Here is a 14,075-nt window from a genome sequence, read left to right on the forward strand (position 1 = left end):
GGGAGAGAGCGGTCAGCAGCAGGCAAAGAGCTGACCTGCCCCCTGCCTCTTCTGCTCTGGTTTCATGGGGCTTCACAGGAGGATGCTCAGGCCTCTGTGTTTGCAGGACACAGTGATCTTTTCAACCCAACACAGAATGGCATCCATTACAATATTATCAACTAACATTTGATTATTACAATTTCCCCTAATATGACTTGACTAATCTTTTAACTTAGCTTGCACAGTGTGTACTGCCAATACTTTCAATGTATGCTGAAATCATTTAGTTGAAGTAAATAAATGAGTAAGTCTAATACAATAGACTTTACAGCATGTTGTCCTTCCAGAAATAATTTCAGCAGTAGTGAAGTATGGAATATCTGCAACTTGAAATGTCTGTCCTTATACCTCTAATTGCACAGCTTGAGATCAATGTACAAATTTATTTTAAAATTAAACATCTAAAGATGTAAATTTTTTTGCCTCCAATGTATGAATCTACGCCAGGAAATTAGAAGTTTATCAAACAGGTGTCAATGCACCAGTCAGATCTATGATACACTGCTGTCATTTTGGTGCAAATTTATGAATTGTAGTGGGAAAATGTTCTCACTTTTTCATGATGTTGGTGAAGAAAATCTGCCAGAGCCTTTAGCCAGCTGCAGGCAAAGGAGGGAACTGGTAAATAATACAGTTTACAGGCTGCAGTTCAAAGGTTCTTCTATGTTCCTTCCCAGCAGATGAAAGACATGTTCAGCTAGAATCTTCCATCAACAGGTACCAAAGAGATCACCAGTGATTTGGTTCAGAACCAATAAATATATCACCTTCTAGGAAAGTAATGTGCCTGGTATATATAAAGAAGTATAAATGCCATTCCAGAGCCAAGACTTTGGACAGGAATGAGTGCCCAAGAGGGCTGTATGGGTGAGGAGGAGAGCAGAGAGCCTTTTGTCTGAGCAGAGACTTACGGAATGTGAGGGGAAAGGAAAACAGGAAAGCATATCATGAGATAGGAAAGGCTATTTAAGCAATCCAGGAACATTAGCGTGAGAGCAAATGAGTTGGAGCTGGCCCTTAGTCTGGAAACTTAGAAAAGCCTCCCAGCAGTGGGAGGGAGGGCAAACTTGGCTAGTTTCTAAGATGGAAATTAAGTCTGTAACTGAGCGTCTGATGTGGTCACCTGTGACAACCCAGCTCTGGGCTTCCCGATCTAGGGCGAGCAGCCTCGGAGAGACCTCCCATGTGAGGAAGGATTTAAACACAGGCTTTGCTCGGTGGGATTGTATTTGCTAATGTTTAAGCTTCTGTAGCTTAAGCATGTTTTTAAAAGTACATTTCATATGCATAGTTCAATTTTGCAGACGACTGATGCAAAATTGACTGAGGCTTGCATTACTGGCCTTGTGACTGCCATGGACATCTGGTCCCGTGCAGGCTGTGTCTCTCTGTACTGCACCCATCCTGGGGCAAGAGCAGCAGCTGCACAGTGCCCCAGATCCAGCACGGCACTGCCTGGGTTTTGGACAACTGTACACGGAGCACTGGCAGGCTGGCTTGGCAGCGACCCGTCCCAGGTTTCCTGGAGCAACTTGGAGCAGAGGTGCTATGCTGTTAGGGCAGAAAAGGCTAATACTACTGCAAATAAGCATCCATCCAGCTAAGGGTATGACTGTCACACTTGCTGGTAGGACTTGACACGTCAGTTGATGATTTCTTAAAATAAATATTTAACAAGGGATTTTATAATCACAAGTAGCAAGCACGCTTTTAAAATGTTTGAAGGGAAACAAACTTGCATAAGAATGAATTGGAGGCCAAGACCTGGTAGCCATAGATGTTTATATCACAGGCTGGGGATTTCCTCTTTCAGTGTATACTGCAGTTGCTTGATTCAAGTCCATCTCCAAAGCTCCAAATTTCCTTCCTTAGGAGCAAATGCTTAAGATGGCTGAAGTCATTGCATTTATTAGTGATTCACGTAGCTGGAAGATGAGGGTTTCTTCTCCTCTATTGAAAATATTTTTTGAGGCAAAGGTCTTTTTTGCTGCTGCTGGTTTTGCTATTAACATTCACACTCAGCTCTTGCATCACATTGCAGCAGCACAACACCTAATCCACAGTACATTTTATCCTCTTCTTGGGTGCTTTTTAAACTGGGTAAGAGGGTTTACTGCAGTCTTAATTTTGCAACATACGTGAAATTAACAGAGTTTGTATTTTCAGACAGCTGATTCTGGAGTTTACAAATTGCTCTTATGTGGTTCAAGTGTTCACCACCAAGTGTACAGGAACAAGGTGAAGACTCAGCTTCCAAACTATTGATTCTGTGTTAGAACTTGTGGACCCCATCTTCCTTTTCAAAGGGGAAAGCCAACATGAATCTCCTGTCTTGAAACAATTTTTAAGATGATCCACTTCTATTTGCTAAATTTGAACCATGCTGATTGTCAGGTTAAAGAAGAAAAGAAATTCAAGGAAGAACCTGATTGAAAATGAACTTTGATATATGGCGGAAAGAAAAGTAAAAGCTTCAAATTACACTACTGTATGAGCAGCCTGCACATGCTTATCTGCCTGCGGGAGACATGACTGGGAGGGTGTGGTCTTTTAGACCTTAAATTGCTCAGGTTTATGCAATTCAGCTTTTCTGCACCTTCTGTCATGCCATAGGCTTTGCCATCTGACACGGGCACCAGCCGGTCTCTGCCTGCAGCTGCAGGGCTGAGGGGTGAGTGCAGGCCCTGCCCAGCCACGCTGGCCCAGACCTGGTGATTTTCCACCTGCACAACTCTGCTGGCAGCGGATGAGAGACACTGCAAAGCCACACATGTGAGTTGAAAGACTTGTATCTTTCTTTATGCTGTTCCTACTTTCCCCCTTGAGCTGGGCATGAGTTGATCCAGGGGAGCAAAGGTGGAAGAAAATGCTCTGGTAAACAAACCAGCCCTGTTTAGTGGTAGGGGGAGTGGGTCCGAACCTCAGCCTGCACACTCAGGAGTGCTATGCAGCCAGGCAGTGATAAACATCTGCCGTATCTGTCATTAGAGATTCAGCTTCCCCATAACCTAATGTAGGGATTGTTTTCATAATCTAACAGAAAAGGACATATAATGTACCTGTAGGTTGCTGCGCTTCTTGGTAGGCAGTGTTAAAATACTACTTACATACATACATGCTGATATGCAAAACCACTGAGCTTAGATCATAACATTTTTGTTAGCTAGATGTGCTTGGGTTTTTGTCTTCCCCGTTGCTAAGAAGGTCTATTTCTTCAATAAAGTGTGTTGAAATCCAACTGATTATTTGTGGAGAGGTGCCATTTGTACTGCAGCTGCTTTAGCCCATCGCTTTATTAATCCTCTGGAAACCCATTTCTTCCCCTCCCCCAGGTTAAAACCCACAAAGTCTCACTGCAGCTGTAGGAGGTAAATTGAGGCTACATTCACCAGTGCTGTATCTTGCTGCTTGATTTTATGCATATAACTGCAGCTGAGGTGAGGAAAGAAAGAGAACTTGGTTTGGTTTTTATTTTTAGCTCCTGTTCTTCTCACTTACTTAAACTTACACTCAGTCCTTTACTCAAAACATCTTGTAATTCAGTACAGGTATATGCAGCAGCTGCAAACCTGTGAATATATATGAATAGGCATAACTTCTTGTAAGCTTTATTTCTATCCATAAGACTGATTGTTTGTGTGAGAACATGTGTATTCACAGTGCCAGCACAGAACCCAGAACAGCAATGAGGATATGTGGATATCTTCACCCACCGAAATGTACACTCAGAGTAGTCAGTAGACAAGGGGTTCAAGTACATAAATCAGATGGACCTGCTCATATGTTTAAACTTCTTAATGTTTTGGGTTGTTTTTAATGACCAGGGATGTACTGCTTGCATCAAGCTCTCAACCACTTTTACATCTGCCGAGGGAAAGCACAAAACCCAGAAAAGGTGCATATTAGACTTGTATGTCATGCTTTTTTATGCTGTCTGATGACTAGGAAAGGGCTCCTTCAATAGCAGGAAAAGCAAGATAACCTTAGGTGACTGTACTGGGCACTATGCAAAGCACTTGTTTTCCCACAGTCTTCTGTAGAAATGGAGCTCCCACTGCCCAAAATTATTTTCATTTGCTCATTCAGGTTTATGCAGAACAACATCAAGGCAGCTCCATCACTTCATTGAAACAGCAGGGTCTCTTATCTGCTGTTGTTGGGAAAGTACGAATGCTGACCTGCAAATAAAAGCCAGAAATCACTGTCAGGAATTTGGAAAGCTGCTGCTGTGTGAGGGGTTGTATCGTCAATACTCCCATCTACTTTCCTAAGACTGAAAATTCCTCTTAAGGAAGTAATCTGTTACTAATTTGCTATTTTATTCTTCCACCCCAAACCTCAGAGCCTATGTTTAGTTTCCAAAGATATAAATTGAATCAATCTGGGAAAGCTTGTCTCATCATTATCTTATCCTTGCCCCTTGAAAATACTCTCCCATTGCTAATTTCTCTTACTTGTTTGTGGTCCTAGAGAAGTGTCCTCCCCTTTGCTCACATGGATTCTGCTTTTGCAAGGGTATTCCAAGCCCATGTGTTTGAATATTAACTGCATCTGTAGCATAGAGCTGGAAAGAGGAATGTTCCTGGCTCTGAGTTGTGATCATCTACTAGAAGAGAAAATTGAATTGTCTTTTGGAAGAAGTTTGAAGGTGCTGGCATCTTCCCCTAGCATAGCTTTTCTTTAGTAAAATGGGAATAAATTTTGCACGCAGGATGAGATGATAGATTAGCTTCATTTTACTGCAAACCAGGAAATCAAGCAGCATTGTTTCCAGAAGGAAGGTAAATTAATACAGGCTTTCAAATGTAGAGAGTCTCCTCCAGGCTGGCTGCTGGAGGGAAGCAGTCCAGTATTTCTGGAGATGTCAGCCCTGCCTGCAGGGCTGGGTGCTGCCACCTGGCTCTTCTCACTGTCAGGGCAGATGGAGGCCTGTGGCTGATTTGGAGGGACTCTGTGGCCAGAGCCTTTTGAGGAGGTAATGAGACCCCTCTCTTGTTAAAATGGCCAGACACTGGTGTCCTCCAATGCTGCCTGACTTAGCACTTATTTGCAGTGCATGTCCAGTTCCTTCATGGAAATTAGAAGCTGTGATGGACGAGTATGTAGTTGATCTTTCCAAGGCTTTCCCTAAGGGCTCAACCTGAATCTGCAAAAGCAATCATTACCTGAATCATGGGATTCAAAGGGATTCAGCACAGAAGACAAAGTTTCACCTTCAATACATGTTCAGGGAATGTTTAGTTGGCAGCTCTGGTTTTGTACAACTGCTTCCCACTGTGTGCTGTTCCCATTCCTCTGAATAGAAATCAATTGCTCCATTACAAGCAGCTAAACGCTTAAACTTCTTACCTGTCTAGCTGCTCCTGGTAACCCTCTCACTGGTCCTCCAGTTTCACTTTAATGCACCTGCAACATTCTTACTGGATCAATGAGTCTTAATAAAATAAATGGGATTTACGTGCCATAATTTCTTATTAAGGAATGCTTCCTATTTCTCTGTCTGGATTGGTAAATCTTTCAGCAAATGCCTTGCTTGAAAGCAGATAAATTTTGATTGCTTTTAGTTATAGTTCCTGTCTACTTTTTGCTTGTCTTTTCCCTAGTCTTTTGCTTTACATGCTTACAGCTACATGGTATAGATTGTGTTGAAATTATGATGTTAAAAAAGTATAGGTGATGCTATTATTTTATTTTATTTTCTACTACAAAGCTGATTTTGTACAATATCTTTAACAGCATCAGTTCTCACAGGATTTTACTAGTAGAACCCAGTGCTGTAAAGTATAGCTTTGGGTTGTCACTGTTTCAGTCTGAGAACTCATCTAATCACACTACTGCTATTTAAAAGAATATCTCAGTTTAGATCCAGTCAAAAAGGGTCTGAGGCACTGAAATAAATATGACTTGTAGGAGGAATTTAAAAATCCCCTGGCCTGCATGCACACAGCAGATCACATCTGATGGTGAGAAAGGATGCAGGAAGCAGGATAGTTTGAGCATGTAATTCCTAATTGGTTTCTCATCACGGGACTAAACAGCACACAATTGGTCTTCACACCCACAGAACCGGTTCTGGAAGTAGATATTAATTCAACCACAGACTTAACTATCTTTCCCAGGCTGGTGTCACTCACGTGTCCTGGCTGACAAAACCTTCATAAGCCTCTTGTTGTTAAGGGGAATATTACAAGGCCATGAGTAACACATGCATGTTAATTAGCAATGGCCTTTGGGGGAGTTCCCACAGAGCCCCAATTAAAGCAGTGATGAATCAAGTCCAGTGAGTAGTACCATACTCAGGGATGTTGTTTCCCAGCACTGAGCAGATGAAGGCAGAACCAGGCTCTACAGGATGTGTTTTAGTGGCTGAGGGCTTGGTCAGTATAATAAACAAAATTTACTTGCTGAGACTTTTGTTCAGCAGGGACCTTAGTCATTATCCTGCTACAGAAAAAAAGGTGCCCTAGAACAGAAACTATTGCACAGCCTTACCTAGAGAGATCTGCTTCCACTCCTGCTTGAATACTTTAGGTTTATTCAGTCTTCCATTTTAAAGAGAGTTATAAGCTCTACTGTACACCTAACTCCCAAATGAGCAATAGGGACTATCAGCAGATATAAATGGGCACTACTTCATAAGAGAGGCCTGTTCAAGAGACAAAATGTAACTTGTGTTAGCCCCAGAAAACTGATAGTCAGACCACAGTACCTGGGCTGCAGGGTTCAGCCTCTTCAGTGCCCAGTATATCTCCTTCTTTCCAAGAGTGCATTTTCCTTAAATGTGAAATTCAGCAGTCAGCATTGAAAAATATATGTAAGCTCATCAAAATTTCTTCCCCTTGCCCCCTGAAATTTCTTTTTATGGATGCATATTGTGTGTTTGCCCATTTTTTGGGGGGCTGCCCCTGGGCTGCACCACTCCACTAAGTTGTTGAAATTCACCTGCTGACTACCTTACCAGGGCTTGTGCCCTCCTTTTTTCAGGTTCCTGAATGGGACTGGGCCCCTGCAGCTGTAACCCTGGGACTGAGTAGCAGGGAATGCTTTCAGATTGTGCTATTTTAAGCAGCAGAGTGTCACTTTACTGTGCAGTTCTTCAATAGGGACTGATTTTTCTGATTAGGATTTGTTTATTCAGTCATTTTTGTGGATCCAAGTAGGAGGAGAAGGAAACAGTAAGATACAGATATAATTTATGTTATAGACATTTACAGACCTATAATTTTAATTGTACATAGCATATAATATTTAATAATAATTTAAATTATTTTATTATGTATAATATAATAATATTTAAATCTAAATCATAGTATGGGAGGTGCAACATAAGTAGACTTGAAATACAGATTATTAAATCCTTGCTCCACTGAATTTGCTTAATTTTTAAGTGCAATGGACCAGAGGTTTTAATTCAAGCATTTGCCTCTCTTGTTTAGACAAGTTACTCTTGGGAGCCAGCTGCTACAAGTTGCTGCTGTCCCCCCTACAGGTGCATGTCCATTAAGCAGAGGATGCAACCCTGGAAGTCAGGAGTTTGTGAGGGCTTTCCCTCAGATCAGGTCTGAGAGTATCTCTGTGGTCACATTGCTGCACAAGGATTCCTGTGACAGAATCTGGGCACTGGCCCCACAGCATGGGAGCAGCCAGCTGCCCCTTCCCCTGCTCACCTAACCAAGTAGGTGCTTCTAACTGTGGGTTACTTCTAAAAAAAGGTCCCCACAGGGTGTTGTGAGAACTCATTAAGTAGTTTACCAACTATTAAGAAACTCCTGGATCAGAGAAGCAGTTGTAAAGGCACAGTGTAATTAAAGCACAGCTTACTTTATTATGTGTTATTAGCAGGGTTATCCATCACATGTTCCGCACTTTGTAGTTATTAAATGTTATCTCGTGGTCACATGTGAGAAGATGCTGTGTGGTCTGAGGGTGGCAGGCACCATGGCCATGGGAGGCAGGTTGAGGTGCAAGGTTTCTGTGTCTTGAGGGGAAGAAGTCCTCCACTTCTCTTTTGCTCCCTCTTCATCAGCTCTTCCATGCCCTGGCATTCGGGCAGAGAAGTAGCATTACCCACCTTCGCTGCTGACCCACTTGGGGCCCTGGGAGAGGATTGCAAAAACAGATTAAGATTTACTGTGAAGCTGTATTAAATTAAGATTTTCACAATCCCATGCTATTTCCTCTGCCTATTGTATGGTTATTTTACAGTTAAGTAGGGCAGCCTGCACAGAGAACTTGTGGTCTGCGGTCCCCATTGCAGAGACACAGCAGACACACCTGCAGCGAGGACCGGGGTGCTTTCCCTTGTGCAGTTTGCATGGACAGTTGTACCTGTTCCTGGCTTACCAGCATCCTAGAAGGCAGCTGGAGCACATGGTTGTCCAGCCACAAAAACATAGTTCTGTCATCTGCTCAAATGGCTGAAAGTAAGCTTGTGGTATTTGTAAGGCAGCCAGTCTTGGCAAAGTCAGACGGAGCAATCAGCCAAATCGGAGTAGTAGCGCACCTTTTGTTACATAACCAGCCATGCGATTTTATAATTTAGTATGTGAAATGCCGATGGCATTTATTATGCCAATTAGGATGAGCATATGTTTAGGAAGCCCTTGAGGAGTCAATCACAGTTGCTCACATAGCCTTGCTTTGACAACATGATTGACTTCCTTTGAGCAGGTAGACCGTGTGCCTTTGGGAAGCAGTTACCCACAGCCTGCCCATTTTGCTACCTCTTTGCACTTGGAGTCTGAGCTTGAAGTTCTGGCATAACCTGTCAGTCCAAGTCTGGGTTTACTGAGCTTTGAAAAAAGCAAGAAACAGAAGTTACTACCTTAACCATCACAGTATTTGACAGCTAGAGACATGTCAGCAGCAAGTCTTCTCAGAAGTACTACTTTCTACTAAGGTGAGTTCATTCTTAGGATATGTTCCTTATAGTAAGAAATACTTAACCTGCCGGATATGTACTGTCTTATTCAGATCTTCTCTTCTCTCGGATCTTGCCCAGCTGTTCCTAATATTGTCAGTACTTCTGGGCTGTTTTGTTCTTTTTTTTTTTCATTTTAATGTGCTGAGCAAAGTTTTGTATCCATGAAATCATCAGAAAGAGCAATCCAGGTTTGTGTGGGCGTGTGAGAGACAGATGAAAAAGCAGAATGTATTTCCATACATTCCTAGCAGGCATTTCAGCTACATAATTCCACAACAAAAACTTTTTCCAACATTGGTTTATTCTGTAAATTCCAGCATGAGCCACAGAGAAAATAACTTTTTTCAAACAGTCTGGTTCTGGTTTTAGAAGTTATTTTGCATGCAGGCACAGTATGACATTGCTGTTGGGCCTCACAGCTTGAGCTGCAACTTAAAAAGTTGGGGTTATTCACCTACTGTACTGTACCATGGGATTTTTCTATTCAGTTGGAAATGCCTTTCATCATAAAGGCTCTGCAAAGTACTTTGATTGTTATAAGCGCTGAGAGGGACTTTTTGACTAATAATAACTTTGAAAAACCAGCTGTCTTAAAACTGGGGCCAGGCAGAGGAGAGGTTTTGGAGCTCCTGTTCGTTGTCTCAGAGACGTTCTGTACTAACGTGCTGGACTTTTAAATACAATTATTTTCCTCTAAGACCGAGTTCTAACAGTCTTTCCTATCATCTTAAAAGTCAAGCTGAATTCTTACATGCTAAATTGGTATCTCCAGGATCACCAACTCTCCTCCAGCTACTGGCTTTTTACCTGGAGGTATGCATCTTGCCTCTGCCCATAACAAATCTCCATCTAATTACACTTCAGGCAGAAAGAAAATGTTGTGATTCTTCTTTAGTCAGAATAGATTTAAAAATAAGTGGAAAGGGGGGGAAAAAAAGAGAGTAGGATTTATGTAGGAGGATTTCTGGTCAGTAGACGTGATGATAAGATTTTGGGCACCTTAGTGTTTTATAACCTTCCTTTGAACAAAGTTTCAAGTCTAGGCAAACTGACTCACCACTTTGGCCTTTAGTGCAGCTATGCCAAGATTGGTACAAATTATTACATGATATTTTATAGCCAGGTCTTTGAAATGTAAACCACTGTCTTTTTTAATCTAAAATACTGTATAATAGATATTATTGAAGTATGGATCACTCTATAGTTCTTTCCACAACTGTTGTATTGTACCACCTTGAACAGTCAAGTCAGTGTAATCTATAAAAAACTTCAGTTGGAGAGAAGAAAACCACAGTAACAGGAAACCTGGGAGGCTGTTACCAGGGAAGACAGTTTGATGAAAGATAGGAGGTTAAAACAGTTAACATTTTACTAATGGCAAATAGTCTTCTAAAGGCAGTCAACCTGGTATTTCATTATAAAACCCAGAATATTAAATAAGTGATGTGATCTTGCAACCCAGATTCTGGCAGGAGCAGTAAGGTCACAGCTAACCCTGCATAAACAGAGGGCTGTGTGCTTTTGCTTGAGAAGGTGAAGGAGGACCTCTGCTCCCTCCTAGCCATGATCCACTCTTCTCCCCGGTGTGAGTGAACCACTAGATGGGGACAATGCCCACATCTCCTAATCTGCCCACGTCTAGGCAGTGGCAGCTGGGCTGAGGCTTCAATAAAGAGCTAATTCTGTTAACTGCGAAAGCTGTCAAGCCTCCTAGCAATTTGATGTGGATATTTTTTAACATGAACAGCCAAGATGACAGTCTCCAAACCCTCAGCAAAGGAGCTGATTATCAAGAATGGCAGGTATTGGCTGCAGCATGCTCACAGCTAGTGTGGTGAAAGAAAGGCCAGGTAAAGCATCTCTGGAAGAATAAGGAGCTCCTACCCTTACCTGGCTGCTGGGAATGCCGCTGTGGAAGAGCGGTTTCCTTACATGCTTTACATGGCCCCTTTGGCCATACAGTGCCTTGCTGATCCATGTAAATGGATGGCTGTGACTCACTCAGAGATGCACATTTGTAGGAGATAATAACCCATGTTGGGACTGGGGGAAGGATGCAGAATGACTTTACTATCACTATTTAGCTAAGAAGAGTACAACAGCTCTGTCGGTAGAACCTCCATCTCCTACAGGTTGTGCAGCAGAGAAATGGGCTGTGAAAAGGCATCTGTTTTAATCAGCAAATACAGGACTTGTTATACACATGCTCAGAGTGTGTATAAAACAGGAGTATTAATAAAACATGTCACTTAAACACAGAGAGAAAACCAAGCTAAACCAAACCCCAAACCAATTAATATTTGTCAATCTTACTGTACTATTTAGAATCCATTTACTTTACTTATGCTGGCCACCCTTACCATTGACTGAAGATTTCATTACCACCAAGCCGTACTACTTCAGGACTACTGGAGATAAGTTCCTCTTACTGTTCTGCAGCTCATCTGTTTTGCTGCTCTTTTTTCCAGTGACGTCTGCTTACTGCCTTACCTTTCACCGTTTGTGATTTAAGCCCCTCCAGGCTCCATGTCACTGTTTCTCTGGCCTTTAGGCATCTGGTTTTTAATTTCTGTAATAGCCACTCCCTCAGTATCTTTCATCACTTAATTGTTTTTCTTTTAGCTTTTGTTACTTGTTCTTTGCTACCTGAAGTTTCTTCCATTTTGCGTCATGCTACTTCCAAGTGCAGCCTCCTGAACTGCTGGGTTAATATTTGATGGTGGCTGGGCAGAGGCAGTGGGGTTCTGCCACTCTGCTTGGCAAACCCGCTTCTTGCTACACTGCTGCCAGTGTAACTGTGGTGGTAAGTCAGTATTTAAGCTTAAGTTTGGTTAAATGCTTCACTGGCATGGGAAAACTATGGGCTTGTTATTGCAAGATGAAAAGCATTCTCTCTACCTACTCTCCATGTTTATTGTCCAGGCTTTTTGTGTGGGTTTGGTCTGTTATTCTCTTAAATGCCTCTGGTGGCTGCAAATGTTTAAGCAGTGAAGACCAGTAAGATGCAAACTCCTTCCAATCAGCACAGCCTGTTGGGTAGCTTTTTAACAAATGCGTTATCATGATAGTGGTTTTCACTGTGGTCACAGCCCTGGGGTTATTTTGTGCCCCGATGTGACCATTGTCATTACAGCTTGTGGCTGAAAGCTTGGCAATATGGATATCCAGATAACAATGTTCTTCCTTCATCATTTGTATTCTTGTGCTTCAGGTCTCTGCCTTGGACTGAAGCTTGATTCACCGCAGTGTCACAACACTGTGACATTCTTACAAATCAGTACTTGATTTTCTTTATCCAAGCAAATCTGTGCTAGGTGCTGTAAAACTATGCCAAATCTGGGACCTGAGTTGTTGAAAACTTCCTGCGCAGCAGGGAAGTGGCAAATGCTGGTGATGTCTGCTTTGGCATGGCACCACCACCTCCTCTAAAAGCTTCTCCTGCCAATCATCCTTGCAAGAACCAGTCTCTGTCAATATGGCTCTGACTACAAGAAGCATGAGACTCTCAAGGTGACATCCATGTCCCACTGAGGCTGCCAGTGGTGGCTGTCACCAACTCAAATGAACATAGGATTCCTGGCCTCTCTTTTCCCCTCTCTTCCTCCCCCAAAGACAGGGCTTGAAGTATAGAGGTTCAGCCAGGAAATAATTACCTTTTCTATTTCACTGTACATCTACCTGTACAGGTTTTCTTTTCTGCTCAAAGTGGATTCTTGGTTTTTATTCATAGGTAGTAGAAGAAGTAGAAATATGCACTGGCAATCAATAGGTCAAATTTAAATTCCTTCTCCCCTCTCTTCTACAATGTCCAAGAAGAATTAAGACTTTAAGCTTCTGTAAAGGACATGATACTAATTACGTAGCTATTATATGACAGCACATGCATGTTATAAATACAAATGACTACAAGCATTGCAAAGAACTTCTGCCTCTGACTGAATCTGTGAGATAGCTCACATCACATGCCCTCCATGCTAACTCCTTTGGTGGTATAATCACCTCCCAAAGGTGGCAATCATTCTGTTGCTTGATATGTTCCGCAGTTTATGAAGGTTCATGGGTGAATGTGGACCAGGTTAGCCAGAAGGGGCTGAGTTTTTGGTTTTTTTCAGAATTTATATTATTATGTAGTCAAAATTTTCTAAATAATAGAGGTCCTAGGACTTGAATTAAATTCTCCTAAAAATTCAGTGCCTGTACTAATAAATATGGATAGTTTTGTTTCCCTGTGCTGTAGCAAACATTTGTAATTTGTGTAAACATTGTAAAATTCAGGTAGAGCTCCCCATGCCTGCCCTTTTCCACTAGCAGTGCATTATTAGTATGTCAGATTGATAAAGAGTATCTGTAACGTGGTCAGGACAGTCAGACTTTGCCTCCTCTGGCAGTTCTTTCATCATTTTTTGCTGCAGCACAACATGGCCTTAGGGCAGTGATGCCTCTCTTTCTCTGCTGTCATTGTGAAAATAATTGCAGTAGCTTTGGAGCTGTAGTACTGCTTCCAGCTGTACCTAATTTGTATCAGGGGTCTTGCTGGGTTGTACATGTGAAAGTGGAGGAGAGGTACTTCCAGGGTTAGGGCACAAGGTTGGGAAGGTGGGGCTCAGATGCCCATGTTCCTGGGGGCTGCTCTTTCCTCAGAGCAGGGCTTTGGCTTTAGCTTTCAGGTTTGCTGATGGGAGCTGTGTGTTGGGTCTCCTGCCAGCAAGAAGCAAGAATTCTGTCCTTGAGGACATCCATGAGGCAACGAAATGTTGGAGTTGGCTGTATTCTGGTGTGTGGTGCATGGGGCGAGCCCCCACGTGGATGTACCTACGTGTGGTGGTAGAAGAGGATGTGGAGGGGGTATGGTGAAATAGCATGATGTTGTCCACATCTCTGGTTGGCCCGGGTGCAAGGCATTCTGAAAATGTAAGAGAAAACAGAGTTTATAACACAGTGCTATTTTTGTCATGCTTTATTGGTTTCTAATTCATTTTACATCTGTTTTAAAAATCATGCAAGTTCCCAAGCCATGTGTTACCATTCTTGCAAGCAGTCCTGTTGACTGGAGATGGGCTCCCTCCATGAGCAAGGGATGCAGAGAGCAGCTGGACACCCGTTCACAGCC

The sequence above is a fragment of the Coloeus monedula genome (genome assembly GCF_965178545.1).
Source record: "Coloeus monedula genome assembly, chromosome: 5".
Classification (NCBI taxonomy): domain Eukaryota; kingdom Metazoa; phylum Chordata; class Aves; order Passeriformes; family Corvidae; genus Coloeus; species Coloeus monedula.